Genomic DNA, 17,836 nt, shown 5'->3' with positions numbered 1-17,836 from the left:
TACAGCCAGATACAATGGTCTATCAAATTTCTGTTTTGTACACTCTTATTTATATTTTGCTGTTTTTCAGCATGGTTATCTTCCATAAATGTTCCACAGATGCTTGAGAAGGAGTATTCTTTGTAATAGAGAAGAATTTCTTTTATACAGCGTCAGAGTTAGAGAAATGTGAGAAAGGCGTTCACTTGGGGATGGCAGAGATGAGAAACTGGCTATATACGGGAGAGAAACACAGAAACAGTGCAAACAGTATCAGATTTCATTTTGGGGGGCTCCAAAATCACTGCAGATGGTGACTGCAGCCATGAAATTAAAAGACGCTTACTTCTTGGAAGAAAACTTATGACCAACCTAGATAGCATATTCAAAAGCAGAGACATTACTTTGCCAACAAAGGTTTGTCTAGTCAAAGCTATGGTTTTTCCTGTGGTCATGTATGGATGTGAGAGTTGGACTGTGAAGAAGGCTGAGCGCCGAAGAATTGATGCTTTTGAACTGTGGTGTTGGAGAAGACTCTTGAGAGTCCCTTGGACCGCAAGGAGATCCAACCAGTCCATTCTGGAGATCAGCCCTGGGATTTCTTTGGAAGGAATGATGCTAAAGCTGAAACTCCAGTCCTTTGGCCACCTCATGCGAAGAGTTGACTCATTGGAAAAGACTCCGATGCTGGGAGGGATTGGGGTCAGGAGGAAAAGGGGACGACTGAGGATGAGATGGCTGGATGGCATCACCGACTCAATGGATGTGAGTCTGAGTGAACGCCGGGAGTTGGTGATGGACAGGGAGACCTGGCGTGCTGCGATTCATGGAGTCGCAAACAGCTGGACACGACTGAGCAACTGAACTGATTGAACTGACTAGATAATGAAGAACTTAATCCTACTCAAAGAGAGGTTTGGCTTTTCCCTCAGCTCCTGGTAGTCTCCAAACCCTTGGAAACTCTAATCTGATAAAAGTGTCTTTGCTTAACTGGAAGCACTGGGTGGACCAGACAGTAACAATACAATTTACTTTGGAGGCTTTGAGTCACATCAACAATGAGATTTAGGCTGGGGCATTTGGGCCATGTGGTATCAGTTTGACCTCTTGAGGGACTGGAGACTTAAATCAGAGTGGTTCGTTGGGGTTACATGATTAAAGTCCAATAAAAACTCTGGACACCAAAGCTCATGTGAGTTTCTCTGGTTGGCAATAAGCCAAATGAGCTGTCAGAAATTAATACTGGGAAGTAAAACTGTCCATGATTCCATGGGGAGGACAACTGGACTTTTTCAGACTGCCCTAATGCCTTTTAACTTGGTTGATTTTAATCCGGATCCTTTAGTTATAATGAATCATAATCGTATATATAACAGCTTTCGATGAATTCTATGAGTCTTTCCAGAGTATCAGTAAATCTAAAAGAGGGCTTTGAAGGAACTGAATTTGCAACTGGTACAGAAGTAAGGGCAGCCTTTTGTGTACTCTTCCCAAAATTTGCAATTGGTTAACTCTGCAAAGTCCTTTGTCAGGTATGTGTTTCGCTGTTTTATTTAAAAAATAACTGCCACCCTCAATGTCACCTACATTTTCCTTTATTTTTCTTCTAGAAGTTTTGTCTTTGTATGTTTATATTTAGGCCTATGATCCATTTAGAGTTAATTTTTGTGACAGGTGTTAGGTCTGCATCTGGGCTGTTGTATGTTCCCCGCCCCCCCCACATGGGCTTCAATTATTCCAGCCTCAGTTATTGACAAGACTCTCCTTTTTCCATAGAATCATCTTTCCTCTTTGTCAACGATCAGTTGATAATATCTGTGATATAAACAGGTCTGGTTTCAGGCTCTGTATTCTGCTCCACTGATCTATGTTCCTATTCTTTCCCTAATACTATACTATCTCTATTATGGTTGTTTTAAAGTGAGCCTCAAAATCAGGTAGTATGAGTCTTGGATATTGTTTTTTGACTCAACCTGAGTCTGTCTTTTAAACTTACATGCTGATGTATTCACTTTTATTCTAATTACCACTGAGGTTGTCTCACGTTCTCTCACTATTACTCTTAGAGATCTTTAACATTATCTTTATTTTCTATCCTCGGCTAATCATGCTGTAGACATTTTCTTCTTAATACACTATAAATACTGTTCCACTGTCTTTCACTATTTAGTAGTGAATAGATTGCTTTTTGTAGCAGTATCCTATTCACCCCTTGCCTGGATGTTTCCATTTTTTAATCCTCAAAATTTGCAGCCAGATATATTTAGTATTTTCCCTCTATCAGTGAAATCCTTTGAACTGTAAACTTTGATCTTTCTCAAGCTCAAGGATGTTGTCTTTTATTTTACCTTTGATTACCACTTCTATCTATATTCTCCTTTATTCAGGAATACAACTTACCTACATATTGAGTCCTGACCCTCTGTACCAATCATTTTTATCTTTTTGACCCTTTTCCATTGCTGCATTTTAGAAGACCTTCTCCAGCTTCTCTTCCACATCACTTAGTTGACTTTCACCATTCACCATCTTCTGAGTCCTTCACTGATTTTAACAGCATATTTAATCTCACTATCTTTATGAGTTTTGAGGAGTCTTCAGGAAAAATTAAAATGTAGGAAGATAGAAAGAACTATGTAAGATTCTCTGCAACCATCCTTATTTCCTCTAGTTCCAGGGCCCTGCATCAATCTGTCTGGATTCAAATATGAGACCTACCTCTGACTAGTTGTATAACCTCAGGGGGAAGTAATTTAACCTGTTTACTTCAATTGTCTTGAGAATAATCATATGGCACCCCACTCCATTACTCTTGCCTGGAAAATCCCATGGATGGAGGAGCCTGGTAGGCTGCAGTCCATGGGGTTGCTAAGAGTCGGGCACGACTGAGCGACTTTACTTTCACTTTTCACTTTCATGCATTGGAGAAGGAAATGGCAACTCACTCCAGTGTTCTTGCCTGGAGAATCCCAGGGACAGAGGAGCCTGGTGGGCTGCCGTCTATGGGGTCGCACAGAGTCAGACATGACTGAAGTGACTTAGTAGCAGCAGCAGCTAATTCATGAAGGGTTTTACTACTGTATCTGGTACTCAGTAAATGCTTATCTATTGTTAATATGTGCTAATATGTGTGTGCTAAGTCACTTCAGTTGTGTCCAACTCTTTGAGACCCTATGGACTGAAGCCCATGAGGCTCCTCTGTTCACAGGATTCTCCAGGCAAAAATACTGGAATGGGTTGCCATGCCCTCCTCCAAGGGATCTTCCTGACCCAGGGATCGAACCTGTCTTTCTTATGTTTCCTGCACTGGCAGGCGGGTTCTTTACCACTAGCACTCAGCTGGTTCCCTTCTATGTCAATCTACTATCTTTTACTTACTATTTCAGATTCAGTAGATAATTTTTTGGAAAAAAAAAACAAGTCCCACCTAATATTATCTTGTTTCCTTTATCTTAGTATGATTTTCCTATGTCCTAAATGTAATATTTCCTTCTTTTAATCTGCAGAATTTCTTAATAAGCCCATGATGCCTTTTTTTAAAAAATGCTGTCAATTATTTCAAATTTGAGAAAACTATCTAGGTTTGGTCGGAGAAGGCAATGGCACTCCACTCCAATACTCTTGCCTGGAAAATTCCATGGATGGTGGAGCCTGGTGGGCTGCAGTCCATGGGGCTGCTGGGAGTCGGACACGATTGAGCAACTTCGCTTTCACTTTTCACTTTCATGCACTGGAGAAGGAAATGGTAACCCACTCCAGTGTTCTTGCCTGGAGAATCCCAGGGACGGGGGAGCCTGGTGGGCTGCCGTCTATGGGGTCGCACACAGTCGGACACGACTGAAGCAACTTAGCAGCAGCAGCATCTAGGTTTGGTATTTGCTAAGAAAAAAGTAAGGCAAATTCTAATTAGTCTCTCCCTTTTACTGTCCATCCGAACATTATCTGACTTTTAATTCTTAGTTCTTAAGTTGGAGAAAAGACTGATTTACAGAACTATTAGCCAAATTCCTAGTGTTTGGCAGTCATATGATATTATAGCTCTCATCCATTTTGTAGATTAAGGATCTCTTTGAAGATGTCATTAAAATTATAAACTCCTTCCCCAGATCATGGAGTTTTGCTTACCAATTCTGTCTTGTCAAGACTTGAAATCAGTCAGTGGATTCTATTAAGAGGTTAAGGATCACCTCCTTTACCATGGTTCTGATTAGCTAAGGAAGGTTCTGCTGATCCTGTTGCCTTGTTATGTGATGCATGTGACTGGTAATTTAATCCTGGTTACTTTGAAACAGAATATATTTCTTCCCTAGTCAAAAGCATGGCCTAACAAGGAATTCCCTGGCTGTCCAGTGGGTAGGGTGCTGTGCTCTCACTGCTAAGGGCCCAAGTTAATCCCTGATTGGGGAACTAAGATCCTGCATGCTGCATGGCAAGGCCAGAGGGGAAAAAAAAAGATAAAAGTAGGGCCTAACCAAGAGCTGTTTAAGCTGGTGGCTGGTACAAGAGCGTTCTTCTCACTGTTGGTAAATATTAGAAAATTTTACAATAAGAAGCCTTATTTGTGCATTTATTTGGGTGTAGGGCCTTAAAACAATGCATGCCACCCCCATGGCTTTTCCTCTCCCTGCCTCTTTCTACTTCACATCTGAAAATACAGCATAACCAGTCAACCTCTGCCCCCGCCCTTATAGAACTGTGGTCATTGGGGGAAGTAGAGAGGTAATGATAAGAGAGATGGGAGGGAGAAAAAGAGCTCTGGATGCTGCAGATAGCACTTGCAACAAACACCACAGGAGGTGTTGGCAATTTTCTGGTTGGCAAAGAACCTACTTCTTTAAAATTGTAGGTATGCAGTGGAGACAGATAGAAAATTACCTTTTTCCTGCCTATCCCTGCTATTCTGTCTTGGGGATCTGCCTTTACTTTACTGGAAGAAAATCCTTCTGATGCCTGGCATGTCTTAAGTTGTATTTCTGGTTTCTGATTCTATTTGCAACTCTGCCTCCCTGTGTATTTTCACCTATCTGACCTTGGGATAGCAGAGGAGATTATTAAGTTGGGTCCCCCTAGCTGGCTGCCAGCTACACGCAGGCTTCCCACAGTTAAAATCTTGAGGCTAAAATATCCTACAATAATTTGGCATGTGTTCAACCTGGGAACTGCAGATAAGTGGAAGAAATAGCTTCTTATTTTCTCTTGCTTCCCTTAACTTTAAACCACAGTACAAATTTACATAAACAAGTAACTTTATTGATATTATTGAGCATACAGAATACAGAGCGTAGTTAAAAGGAAAAGTGTTATTTTTCTCTCAAGAAAGCTCTAATCCAGATTATAATGTCATGAAACTGCCAATATATGTAAGGTTTAAACCCAAGCATTATAGCAACCAATGAGAAATAGCCAAGTTCCTCCACAATAAAGTGTACATGATAAAACTTATGAACTAGTAAGATAATAATAAATAGGCCAGTTATCAGAGATACTCTGCAAATAAATTAAAAAGGTAGCTAGCACACAAACAATACTAAAACAGCTAACATGACAAGGGGGATTGAGTTACTTAAAAGGTACAACTCTTTAAATTCCTTCTGGTCTTCTCAATAATGTGCGATGTTAATCAAAAATTTCCTGAGAGAGATATGAATGTGGAGCAATGTATTTAGAGGACCAACCTCTGATGTCAAAGACACGACCTGAACTGTCTGTACCATGTGGGAAAGTTAGTTAACTGCTCAAAGTCTCTGTTTTTCATCTCTAAAATGGGTGTATTTATCTTACAAGGAGGTTGTCAAGATTCTATGAAATAACGAACACAGAGAGCTTAGCACAGTTCCTGACGAAAATAGCACTCAATACACAACAGACTTTTTACAAGTAAACTGACCACATCTGTTAGAGAGTTAATCCCTTGAAAACGCTGAAATTAAACAAAGTGGCAACTGAAGTCAAATGGTATTTCAGGAAAAGAATCAAGACAAAAAGAAAATAAATAAATAAACAAAACCATTAAAAGTAATTATAGATCAAACTGCTCAAAAATTCTAAACAAAATGTTAGGAAACTGAATCCAGAATATATAAAAAGGATAATGTGCTTGCGCTTAGTCATTCAGTCGTGTCCAGCTCTTTGTGACCCCATGGACTGTAGCCCAAAAGGCTCCTCTGTCCATGGGATTTTCCTGGCAAGAATACTGGAGTGGGTTGCCATTTTCTCCTCCAGGGACCTTCCCAATCCTGGGATCAAACCTGCGTCTCCTGCACTGGTAAGCGGATTCTTTACTACTGAGCCACCTGGGAAGCTCTGAAAACGATAATATGCCATGCCTAATAAAGGATCCCAGGAATGCAATGCTGATTTAATATCAGAAATTCAATTGATGGAATTCACCAAGTAGCCACAAAATAAAAATGAAAACTCCACTATCATCAGATAAGGTATTTAACAAAATTCAACAACCATTCATGATAGTAACTTTCAGCACCGAGGAACAAATGGGAACCTCCTCCATGTGCTAAAAGTTCACAATGAAAAACTTGTAGCTAAAAATCACACTTAATGGTAAAAATGAATATTCTCCCCCCAAGATGAGGAATAAGACAATGATGTCCACTTTTACTACTCCAACAGTGAACAGTTTTAGCCAGTACAATAAATCAGGAAAAAGGAAAAAGGCATAAAACTGAGAAAGGAATAAGTGAAAGAGACAAAATGATGGTCTATGCAGAAAATCCTAAGGTAAACTAGTGCATCTGTTGTCAGCAATGTCACAACAACAAGATCCATATTTGAAAAGATCAACTGTGTATCTATACTTCAGCAGTTAAAAAACCAGAGATGGAAATAAAAAGATGTAATTCATAATAATACCAAATATGAACATGAAATACTTAGGGATACATCTAACAAAATATGTGCAATTAAAATTATAACACTGTGCTGAGATAAACCACAGAAGACTCAAATTAATGGGCAAATTAATCATGTTTATAAATTAGAAGATTCAGCATGATTAATTTATCAAAACATTCCATATTCATCTACAGATTCAATGTAATCCCAGTTAAAATCTCAACAAGCAGTTTTGTAGAAATTTACATACTGTTTTTATCAATAATATTTATATTAAAATGCCACAGGACTGGAAAAGGTCAGTTTGGAAAAGGCCATTCCAATCCCAAAGAAAGGCAATGCCAAAGAATGCTCAAACTACCACACAAGTGCACTCATTTCACACGCTAGTAAAGTAATACTTAAAATTCTCCAAGCCAGGCTTCAACAGTATGTGAACCGTGAACTTCCAGATGTTCAAGTTAGATTTAGAAAAGGCAGAGGAACCAGAGATCAAATTGCCAACATCCATTGGATCATCAGAAAAGCAAGAGAGTTCCAGAAAAACATCTACTTTTGCTTTACTGACTACACCAAAGCCTTTAACTGTGTGAATCACAACTGTGGAAAATTCTTCAAGAGATATGAATACCAAACCACCTGACCTGCCTCCTGAGAAATCTGTATGCCGGTCAAGAAGCAACAGTTAAAACCAGACATGGAACAACAGACTGGTTCCCTATCAGGAAAGGAACACGTCAAGACTGTATATTGTCACCCTGCTGATTTAACTTATATGCAGAGTACATCATGCAAAATGCCAGGCTGGATGAAGCACAAGCTGGAATCAAGATTGCCAGGAGAAATACCAACCACGTCAGATATGCAGATGACACCACATTATGGCAGAAAGAGAATAAGAACTAAGAGCCTCTTAATGAAAGTGAAAGAGGAGAGTGAAAAAGTGGCTTAAAACTCAACATTCAGAAAACTAAGATCATGGCATCTAGGCCCAACACTTCATGGCAAATAGATGGGGAAAGAATGGACACAGTAACAGACTTTATTTTGAGGGGCTCCAAAACCACTGCAGATGGTGACTGCAGCCATGAAATTAAAAGACTTGCTCCTTGGAAGACAAGCTATGACTAACCTAAACAGCTTATTAAAAGGCAGAGACATTACTTTGTCAACAAAGGTCCGTCTAGTCAAGGCTATGGTTTTTCCAGTAGTCATGGCTGTGAGAATTGGACTATAAAGAAGGCTGAGCACTCAAGAATTGATGCTTTTGAACTGTGGAGTTGGAGAAGACTGTTGAGAGTCCCTTGGGCTGCAAGAAGATCCAACCGGTTCATCCTAAAGGAAATCAGTCCTGAATATTCATTGGAAGGACTGATGCTGAAGCTGAAACTCCAATATTTTGACCATCTGATGCGAAGAACTGACTCATTTGAAAAGATCCTGATGCTGGAAAAGACAGAAGGCAGGAGGAGAAGGGGACGACAGAGGATGAGATGGCTGCATGGCATCACCAACTCAATGGACATGAGTTTGAGTAAATTCCAGGAATTGGTTATGGACAGGGAAGCCTGGGGTGCTGCAGCCCATGGGGTCGCAAAGAGTCAGACACAGCTAAGCAACTGAACTGAAGTGAACTGATATTAAAATGCAAGACTTACTATACCCAAAACAACTTTGAAAAAGAACAAAGTTGAAGGACTTAGACTACCCGATTTCAAGACTATACAGCTTAGCAGAGTTTCTCAACGCTGGCACTACTAACTTTTGGGACTGGCTAATTCTTTGTGATGCAGAACTGTCCTGTGTACTGAAGACTGTTGAGCAGCATCCAGCATCTAACGGAGGCAAATCTTCAACATTCCAAGTTTGACAACTAAAAATACCTCCAGACACTACCAAATATTCCACAGGGGGAAACTGCCCTTGAGGACCACTGAGGTACCTAAGTATAGTGTGTTACTATCATAAAGACAAATATTTAAATCAGTGAAACAAAATATTAATGGAACTGAGAAATAGACCCTCAATCCTCAGTTGATATTTGACAAAGGTACAAAGCAATTCTAACTGTTGTTTCTTTGTTAAGAAGCAATAGTTAGAAAGCTGTATGAAACTACGGACAGGTTCAGTATTAAGAAAGGAGTATAACAAGGCTTTTTGTCACCCTGATTATTTAACTTATACATAGAGCACATCACGGGAAATGTTGGGCTGAATGAGTTATAAGCTGAAATCAAGATTACTGGGAGAAATATCAACAACCTCAGATGATATGCAGATGATATCACTCTAATAGCAAAAGGCAAGGAGGAACTAAACAGCTTCTTAATGAGGGTGAAAGAGGAGAATGAAAAAGTTGTCTTAAAATCCAACATTCCAAAAACTAAGATCATGGCATCCGGTCCCATCACTTTATGGCAAACAGAAAGGGAAAAGGTGAAAGCAGTGACAGATTTCCTCTTCTTGGGCTCTAAAGTCAATGCAGATGGTGACTGCAGCCATGAAACTAGAAGACAATTGTTTCTCCGCAGGAAAGCTACGACAAACCTAGACAGTGTGTTAAAAAGCAAAGACATCACTTTGCTGACAAAGGTCCATATAGTCAAGGCTATGGAGAAGGCAATGGCACCCCACTCCAGTACTCTTGCCTGGAAAATCCCATGGATGGAGGAGCCTGGTGGGCTGCAGTCCATGGGGTCGATGAGAGTCGGACACGACTGAGTGACTTCACTTTCACTTTTCACGCATTGGAGAAGGAAGTGGCAGCCCACTCCAGTGTTCTTGCCTGGAGAATCCCAGGGACGGGGGAGCATAGTGGGCTGCCGTCTATGGGGTCGCACAGAGTCGGACACGATTGAAGCAACTTAGCAGCAGCAGCAGCAGCATGGTCTTTCCAGTAGTCATGTATGGAAGTGAGAGCTGGACAATAAAAGAAGTCAGAGCACTGAAGAATTGATACTTTTCAAACTGTGAGGCTGGAGAAGACTCTTGAGACTCCCTTGGAAAGCAAGGAGATCAAATCAGTCAATCCTCAAGGATACCAACCCTGAATACTCTTTGGAAGGACTGATGCTGAAGCTGAAGCTCCAACACTTTGGCCACCTGATGAAAACAGCTGACTCATTGGAAAAGACCCTGATGCTGGGAAAGACTGACGGCTGACAGAGGATGAGACGAGTGGATGGCATCACTGATTCAATGGACATGATCTTGGGCAAACACTGGGAGATGTGAGGGACAGGGAAGCCTGGTATGCTGCTGTCTATGTGATCTCAAAGAGCTGGACACAATTTGGCGATTGAACAACAACAACAAAAAGCAATTCTATGGGAAAGGATAATCTTTTCAGTAAATGACATTGTAATGATCGGTTATGCATATGAAAGAAAGATATACCTCCCTCTTCACCTCACTCCATATATAAAAATTTAACTTGAAACTTACCTCAAGCTTAAATTTAAATGTCAAAACTATGAAACTCCAAGAAAAAAATAAAAGCAAAAATCTAGTAATCCTGGCTTAAACAAGATTTCTAAAATAGAATTAAAAAAAAAAGCAAACTTTTTGTAAATTGACAAACTGCACATGAAAACAGAAAAGGTGGGGAATCCCTGGTGGTCCAGAGGCTGGGACCTAGCCCTTTCACTGCCCGGGGGCTGGGTTCAATCCCTGTTTGGGGACTGAGCCTATCAATCCACAGGCTCCCAATCCTCATTCAATAAAACAACTGGAATGCACTATGCATACTGCAATGCAATCAGGATACCATGATTCAAATCCCAGCTGACAACATGGTTGACTTGCAGTAAGTCATTTAATCTATACGAGATAAAAGTTTCCTTATTCATTAAACTGAGAATGAATGGCAGTAAATTGGGGGAAAGACAGTGTTGAAGACTAGGGGTGGTATAACCAGCAATTCTAATGCATGTGAGGCCAGTAAGAACAGAAACCTCCTGAGAAGCAAAGGGCCAAAATTTACACTTGAACTTGATTTTTTAGAAGTACCCCACAGACTGAGAAAGTGGGAACTCACGAGCCTGTTTATCCTCTGGCTTTTAAGTAGAAGATATAAGAAAAGTCCCCACAGGGCAGAAAATCAGTCACAAGGACATCCACTTTTGTTCCTTCAATGAGGTTCCTTCCATCACTGGGAACAGGATTCAACAAGCACTACATAAAGGGAAAATTAGCTATTTTAGACTGATACAGAACAAGTAAATTTCACTCTACTGATGTGCTGTTGCCATAGTAATCCATCTCAATAAGAGAAATCACAGGAGTAGATATTTTGCATTTGTGCTCAGCCGAGAATTTACACTTAATGGGAATTATGAATGCCTATAAATCAGAAGCCAAAGTCACTCAAGCAACTACAATACGGCAGGTCCCAAAAGCTTCATTAGGGATTTGCTGTGTAACTGCCATGTGCCAGAAACATGCACAAGGTCCTATGCTTACCCCTTAACCTTCACAACTGCCCTTATCAGGCATCAGCTAGCGGTTTGAGAGATGAGATTATTATCCTGTCTTAGAGATGAGAAAATTGACATTCTGAAACAAAATTTAGTTAATTTCCCCTTTATTTTTTTCATAATATTTATTTTTATTTGACTGTGCCAGGTCTTAGTTACAGCATGCGGGATCTAGTTCCCTGGCCAGGGATTGAACCCCAGGCCCCCTGCACTGGGAGCATGGAGCCTTAGCCACTGGACCCCTAGGGAAGTCCCTAATTTGCCCTTCAGTATGGGACTTTAATGTGGCAAAGATTCAAATTGAGAGCTTCTGATTCCATGTCCTTACCGCTACTTAAAGCATACTGCCACTATATGAAAGCCCAGCTTTCAATTACTGAAGCTAGCACTACTCCTAGAACATAGTAGGCTTAAGAAATTTAGTTTTTCTTCTAAGGTAAACAAGAAGCAGATATGATGATCTAAGACAGGCAGGAAACGTATTACCTCCATCTATCAGAGGGGGAAACTAAAGTTTGTATATAAAGTGATAAATCAAAGTTTTTGAATCCTGGAATCTGTAGTCCTTTCTTTGAATTAGCATTTCCTTAATATTCATCATGATAATGATAACGAAGAAGGAAAAAAGCACACAATTTTAAGGCCAAGTGTTTTCCCTTCTTTGTGTGGTCTACGCATATTTAATGAGAACTTAGAAAGGTCAAGCACAGTGCTTGGCACTGGGAGACATCAGTGAATAAAATAAACAAGACACAGCTCCTACCCAAAGGGAAGTTTCATCCTAGTGGAAAGATACTGAAAACTAAATAGATAATTAAAATATAGTGCAGATGCAGAAATAGGACAGTACAGGGTTCCACAGGAGCACAGACATGACAAATTAAACCCAGAGGGGGTGAAGCAGGGCTCCAAGTCATCCAGTTAAATCTGAATTTCAAATAAACAACGAACACACTTTTAAGAGTAAGTATGTCCCAAATACTGTCTTGTATTTTTATTTGCTCTATCTGGCATTCCTAGGTGGGATCATCTTTAAAAAGGTGTTAGAGGAAATGATACCTAAGATGGAAACTGAATTATTACTTATCTCCAACAAATCTGGACCCTGAAAATGTATATTAGTTGCTGAGCCATGGTGTCTCCATGGCTTTGAAACCAAGGATTTGAAACCCCTGACAACAGCCAGGGAGGAACTGAGGGCCCTTCCAAGAGCCACTTAAGTGAGTCATCTTGGAAGCAGATGTTCCAGCTGCAACCCAGCCCTCAGATGCAGACAGCCCTGGCCTAAGGCTTGATTACAAGAGACCCTGAGGCAGAATTACCCAGAGAAGTCACTCCTGGCCCTCTGAAACTCTGTGGGATAATAAATGTTTGTTGTGACCTGTAAAGCTTCCCCAGTGGGCTCAGACAGTAGAGAATCTGCCTGCAATGTGGGAGACCCAGGTTCAATCCCTGGGCTGGGAATATCCCCTAGAGAAGGGAATTGCTACCCACTCCAGCATTCTTGTCTGGGAAATCCCATGGACAGAGGAGCCTGGCGGGGGTATACTCCATGGGGTGGCAGAGTCAGACACAACTGAGCGACTAACACAATAACAAAAGGCTTCAGGGTAATTTGCTATGCAGCCAGAGAAATGCTGTGACCACCAGAGGAGTTCTGTACCCTGTAAGAATGGGCCTACGCTAGTACCCCGTTGCACTCATCCGTGGCTGAGGGCAGTCACAGTTAGTCTGGGTGGCCTCAGTGAGAATGAGGTGGTGGATCCAGAGGGGTCACAGCTGACACTGTCAGTCAGTTACGCCTGCCTCCAGTAGATCTGAATGGTGTATTTCCACAGCCTCCACGGGGTAACAAAGCTTATTCACGACAGCCTATCCTTTCTGAAACAAAATAATTTTAAAAGATCTTTCAAAACTTACAAAGTAAAAAATATTTTCCTGAGATCAGCTTAATTGCTTCAGGGAATTGTATGAAAACAGAAACAAGCAAAATAATAGTAAAAGCTAGGAAAACTCCAAATCTTGGTTCTCAGCTTGATTTCAACCTATGTTAAGAACTGACACTGCTCTGCCAACCAAGAAAATAGATTGCTCCTGGGTGAGTTGTTTTGACTCCCCCACCCAGAAAGGAATTTCTGAAACTTAAAGATAACATGCAACTGAAGAGCTGAGAACTGTGGTTAATCAACTAAATCAAGAATTTCAAAGAGTACTTTGCTGAAGTAATTTGAGTGTTATGAATTTTATGATTTTCTTCATAAATGATTTTATTCCAATAGATTAAGTGACTGAATCTAATATGAAGAAAAAAAATATTTCCTCCCTTTTCTAAAAATACAGGATGAGTTGCAAGGGAGTGAGTAATAACTGCAGAACTAAACGAGGCTACAGAGAGATGTTAGAAGTTTGTTTGTTTGTTTTTTTTAACCACAGCCCCCAGACTCAATCCCCTTAGGTTTTATAATAAGGTTTTCTATCCAAACCATCTCAGAGTTCAGATGCTACGATGACACCTTATTCCTCAGGCCAGTTCAACTGAGCTTAGTGTGAGTTAATGTTGAAATCCTTTAAAGTCTGTGTTCCACATATATCAGATGTTACTTTTCTCTTTATGGTTTGCAAAACAGTCACAATTATCTTAACAATATCCCCAATTCAAATTGCAAAGAAAGTAAGATAAGGACTTTGCCTTAAAAACCTTACCTCAACCATGTGTAAAATAAATAGCCAATGGGAATTTGCCATATGACTCAGGGAACTCAAACTGGGGCTCTGTAACAACCTGGAGGGGTGAGAGGGAGTGGGAGGTGAAAGGGAGGTTAAAGAGGAAGGGGACACGTGTATACATATGGCTGGCTCATGTTGATGTACGGCAGAGGCCAATGCAGTATTGTGAAGCAATTTCCTTCAATTAAAAACAAGTAAGTTTGGGCGGGGTGGGGGGAGAAGTTTACCTCTGCAGGCTAGTACAATTCACTCATCTAAATAATGTCTCATTTAACCCATGTTTTCTAGAAACTTCTAGGTAAATTAATATTAAGTAGGCTTTTAAAATTTATTTTATTTAAGTCAGTTGTTTTACAATATTATATTAGTTTCAGGTATAATATTTTTTAAATATCCAATTCATTTAAAAATTACCTTGGGATACCAATCCATGACAGAATACAGTAATCAAAACAAATCAAATCTAGAATATCTTTGAATTTAAGTATCTGATATTACAGAATAAAGCAACAGCTATTTAGAAACTTTTATACAGAATTAAGTAGCAGTTTTATATGTTTGATCTGATCAATTATATAAAATTGAAACACACATTAAACAAAGAACTAAGTTTCAGGCCTAAGCCTTATGCATTTTCCTTGGAGCCACTCTTAACACATATGGTTATGATTTTCCAATGACTATATCCAATGCTTCTCAACAATTGGGTTGGTTCATTGTGAGGAATAATAATCTGGAACCAAAAACCAAGGAAAGCTTTAAAAACTGGCAGCAAATAATCAACAATTTCAAGAGGATTAGCTGTTTTTTCTAATACAATACACTGTGAAATTCTGTGATCCAAAGTATTGGAGAGTGGAGGGAAAAAACATTCAACACAAAACGCTTCTTTATCGTCTAGGAGAACAGATGCTGGTTACAGTTTCATTGTTTCTGATCTCTCAGTCTCCAGCTTTCTTTCCTCATATTTAGACTTTCTTTTATTTCCTCCTCTTAAAGCATTGGTTTTCCTTAGTTCTCTTTGTTCAAAAGCAGTCAATATACATTGTAAAATTTATTTCACTGATACATCTTAATTAACATTACAATAACATTAAGTTTATTTTTTATTTTCATGGGCATTTGAGTAGATTCTCCCAAAATTAGAACTACCAAAAAAAAAAAAATCATTAAAATGCATAATATCTTCTGTGATTTCACAATTTTACCTTTCTGTCTCTGATTTGTCAATGGGGTTATCTGGAGAGAAAGTTCCACTTTAAAAAATTCTACTAATAACAATTTTCTCTTACTCATCCCAAATACCACTTTTAAACTAAAGATCCAAAATTGGAGGGGAAGGGACAAGTGGAAAGCCCAACAAAACCTGAAAAGAAAAAACTTGACAATGGAATTTTGTCTTTGTTTCATCCATTCAATAGATATTAAGTTCCTATGAGTCACTTCCTAGAACTGCACTGGATACAAGCCCTATTTTGTCTCAAAAGCCTGCCATTACAATATAATTTGAAAGTACCAAGGAGGCTAAAAAGATTATACATATATATGTATATAATTTACACATTACACATTATATATATATAAACTGGATTTTTTGTACATTTTTTGATTATTTTGTGCTTTCCACTTTGTTCTAAAGACGCAGCAAATAGGAAAAAGGGAATGAATTGAAGAATTAGGAATAAAAGTATTAGTGGATCAAATAAAAAGAAAATCAAGATGATAAGAACATTTCAAAGTTATCGCAGCTCTAAAAGTAATACAAAAATTTGTGTAGTGCTTTAAAAATATTATTTTGAATCTAGCAATGTTCCAGGTTAAATTGCCAACTTACTAACTTACTCATCTGTCTTTGCCAAAAAAATCATTCTACTGAAGAATTTTCATATGAGAAAATTGTAGAAGTTACAAGGAAAATCAAATTCAAATACAAAAATACCCTTGACAGACTCAAACCAAATCTCATTAGATGTCATGTTATAGGACATTACGTTAATACTTGAGTCATATTTAACACTTCAAGTATGAAGAGTATAGCATTTAAAAGATTCACATCCATGACCTTGGCTCTGGTTATAAACCCCCCTTTTTTAAATTGAAGTTCTGCTGATTTACAGTATTGCATTAGTTTCAGGTATACAGCTAGTAGTTTAGGTTTTTTAAAAATATTCCATTATATGTTATTATAAGATATTGGGTATAATTCCTTGTGTATGTGCGCTCAGTTGTGTCTGACTCTTTACGATCCCATGGACTATAACCTGCCAGGCTCCTCTGTCCATGGGACTTCCCAGGCAAGAATACTGGAATGGGTTGTCATTTCCTACTCCAATAATTCCTTGTGCTATATAGTAAGTCCTTTTGCTTATCTATTTTATGTACAGTACTTTGTGTCTGTTAATCCTATACTCCTAATTCCCCCTCCTTCTCCCTCTATCATTTGGTAACCATAAGTTTGTTTTCTATGTCTGTGAGCCTGTATCTGTTTTGTATATAAACTCATTTGTATTATTTTTCAGATTCCACATATAAGTGATATCATTAAGTTTTGTCTTTGTCTAACTTACTTCACTAAGGATAATATTCTCTAGATCCATGCTGCTGCAAATGGCAATATTTCATTCTTTTTTCTGATATTTCATTGTGTGTGTCTATGAATGGGTATGTGTATACATACACACACCCATTCAAGATAATATTCCATTATGTTATTATAAGATATAGGGTATAATTCCCCATACATATGTATGTATATATACATATACACACACCACATCTTCTTAAGCTAATTATCTGTTGATGGGCACTTGGGTTGTTTCCATGTCTTGGCTATTGTAAACAGCCCTTTTGTGAACACTGGGGTGCATATATCTTTTCAAACTATAGAGTTTTCATTTTTTCCAGATGTACACCCAGGAATAGGATCGTGGGATCATGTGGTAGCTCTATTTTTAGTTTTTAAAGGAAACTCCATCCTATTTTTAATAGTGGCTACACCAATGTATATTCATACCAACAGTGTAGAAGGGTTCCCTTTTTTCCCCACAATCTCCAGCATTATTATTTATAGGCTTTTTGATGATAGCCATTCTAACCAGTGTGAGGTGATACGTCATTATGGTTCTGATTTGCATTTCTCTAATAATATGCAATGTTGAGCATTTTTTCACATGCCTGCTGGCCATCTATATGTCTTCTTTGGAGAAATGTCTCCTTAGGTCTTCTCATTTTCTGATGAGTTGTTTGGGCTATATCTTTTAATGTATCAGTCAGTTCAGTTCAGTCGCTCAGTCGTGTCCGACTCTTTGCGACTCCATGAATCGCAGCATGCCAGGCCTCCCTGTCCATCACCAACTCCCAGAGTTCACTCAGACTCACGTCCATTAAGTCAGTGATGCCATCCAGCCATCTCATCCTCTGTCGTCCCCTTCTCCTCCTGCCCTCAATCCCCCCCAGCATCAGAGTCTTTTCCAATGAGTCAACTCTTCTCATGAGGTGCCCAAAGTACTGGAGTTTCAGCTTTAGCATCATTCGTTCCAAAGAAATCCCAGGGCTGATCTCCTTCAGAATGGACTGGTTGGATCTCCTTGCAGTCCAAGGGACTCTCAAGAGTCTTCTCCAACACCACAGTTCAAAAGCATCAATTCTTTGGCGCTCAGCTTTCTTCACAGTCCAACTCTCACATCCATACATGACCACTGGAAAAACCACAGCCCTGACTAGACGGACCTTTTAATGTATAAATACTACTAAAATATTTGTTGTATACCTGTTCTCTGGAATAAAGCTAAAATGTATCTGAT

The 17,836-nt window shown here is 39.2% G+C and overlaps 1 protein-coding gene across 16 annotated transcripts in view; it reads right to left on the bottom strand.

The window, feature by feature from the left end:
• Positions 1-17,836, bottom strand: part of TFDP2 (transcription factor Dp-2) — a 200,152-nt gene that overhangs the window by 96,102 nt on the left and 86,214 nt on the right. For 3 of the 16 annotated variants that reach the window (XM_070375109.1, XM_070375091.1, XM_070375153.1), the window contains one exon: positions 14,010-14,088. The exons of the other annotated variants lie outside the window; for them this stretch is intronic. The gene's annotated coding sequence lies outside the window, so the exon portion shown is untranslated. The remainder of the gene's footprint in view (positions 1-14,009; positions 14,089-17,836) is intronic. 16 annotated transcript variants of the gene reach the window in all.

Source organism: Bos mutus, chromosome 1 (genome assembly GCF_027580195.1).
Source record: "Bos mutus isolate GX-2022 chromosome 1, NWIPB_WYAK_1.1, whole genome shotgun sequence".
NCBI lineage: Eukaryota > Metazoa > Chordata > Mammalia > Artiodactyla > Bovidae > Bos > Bos mutus.
This window is presented reverse-complemented; position numbering and strand designations above follow the sequence as displayed.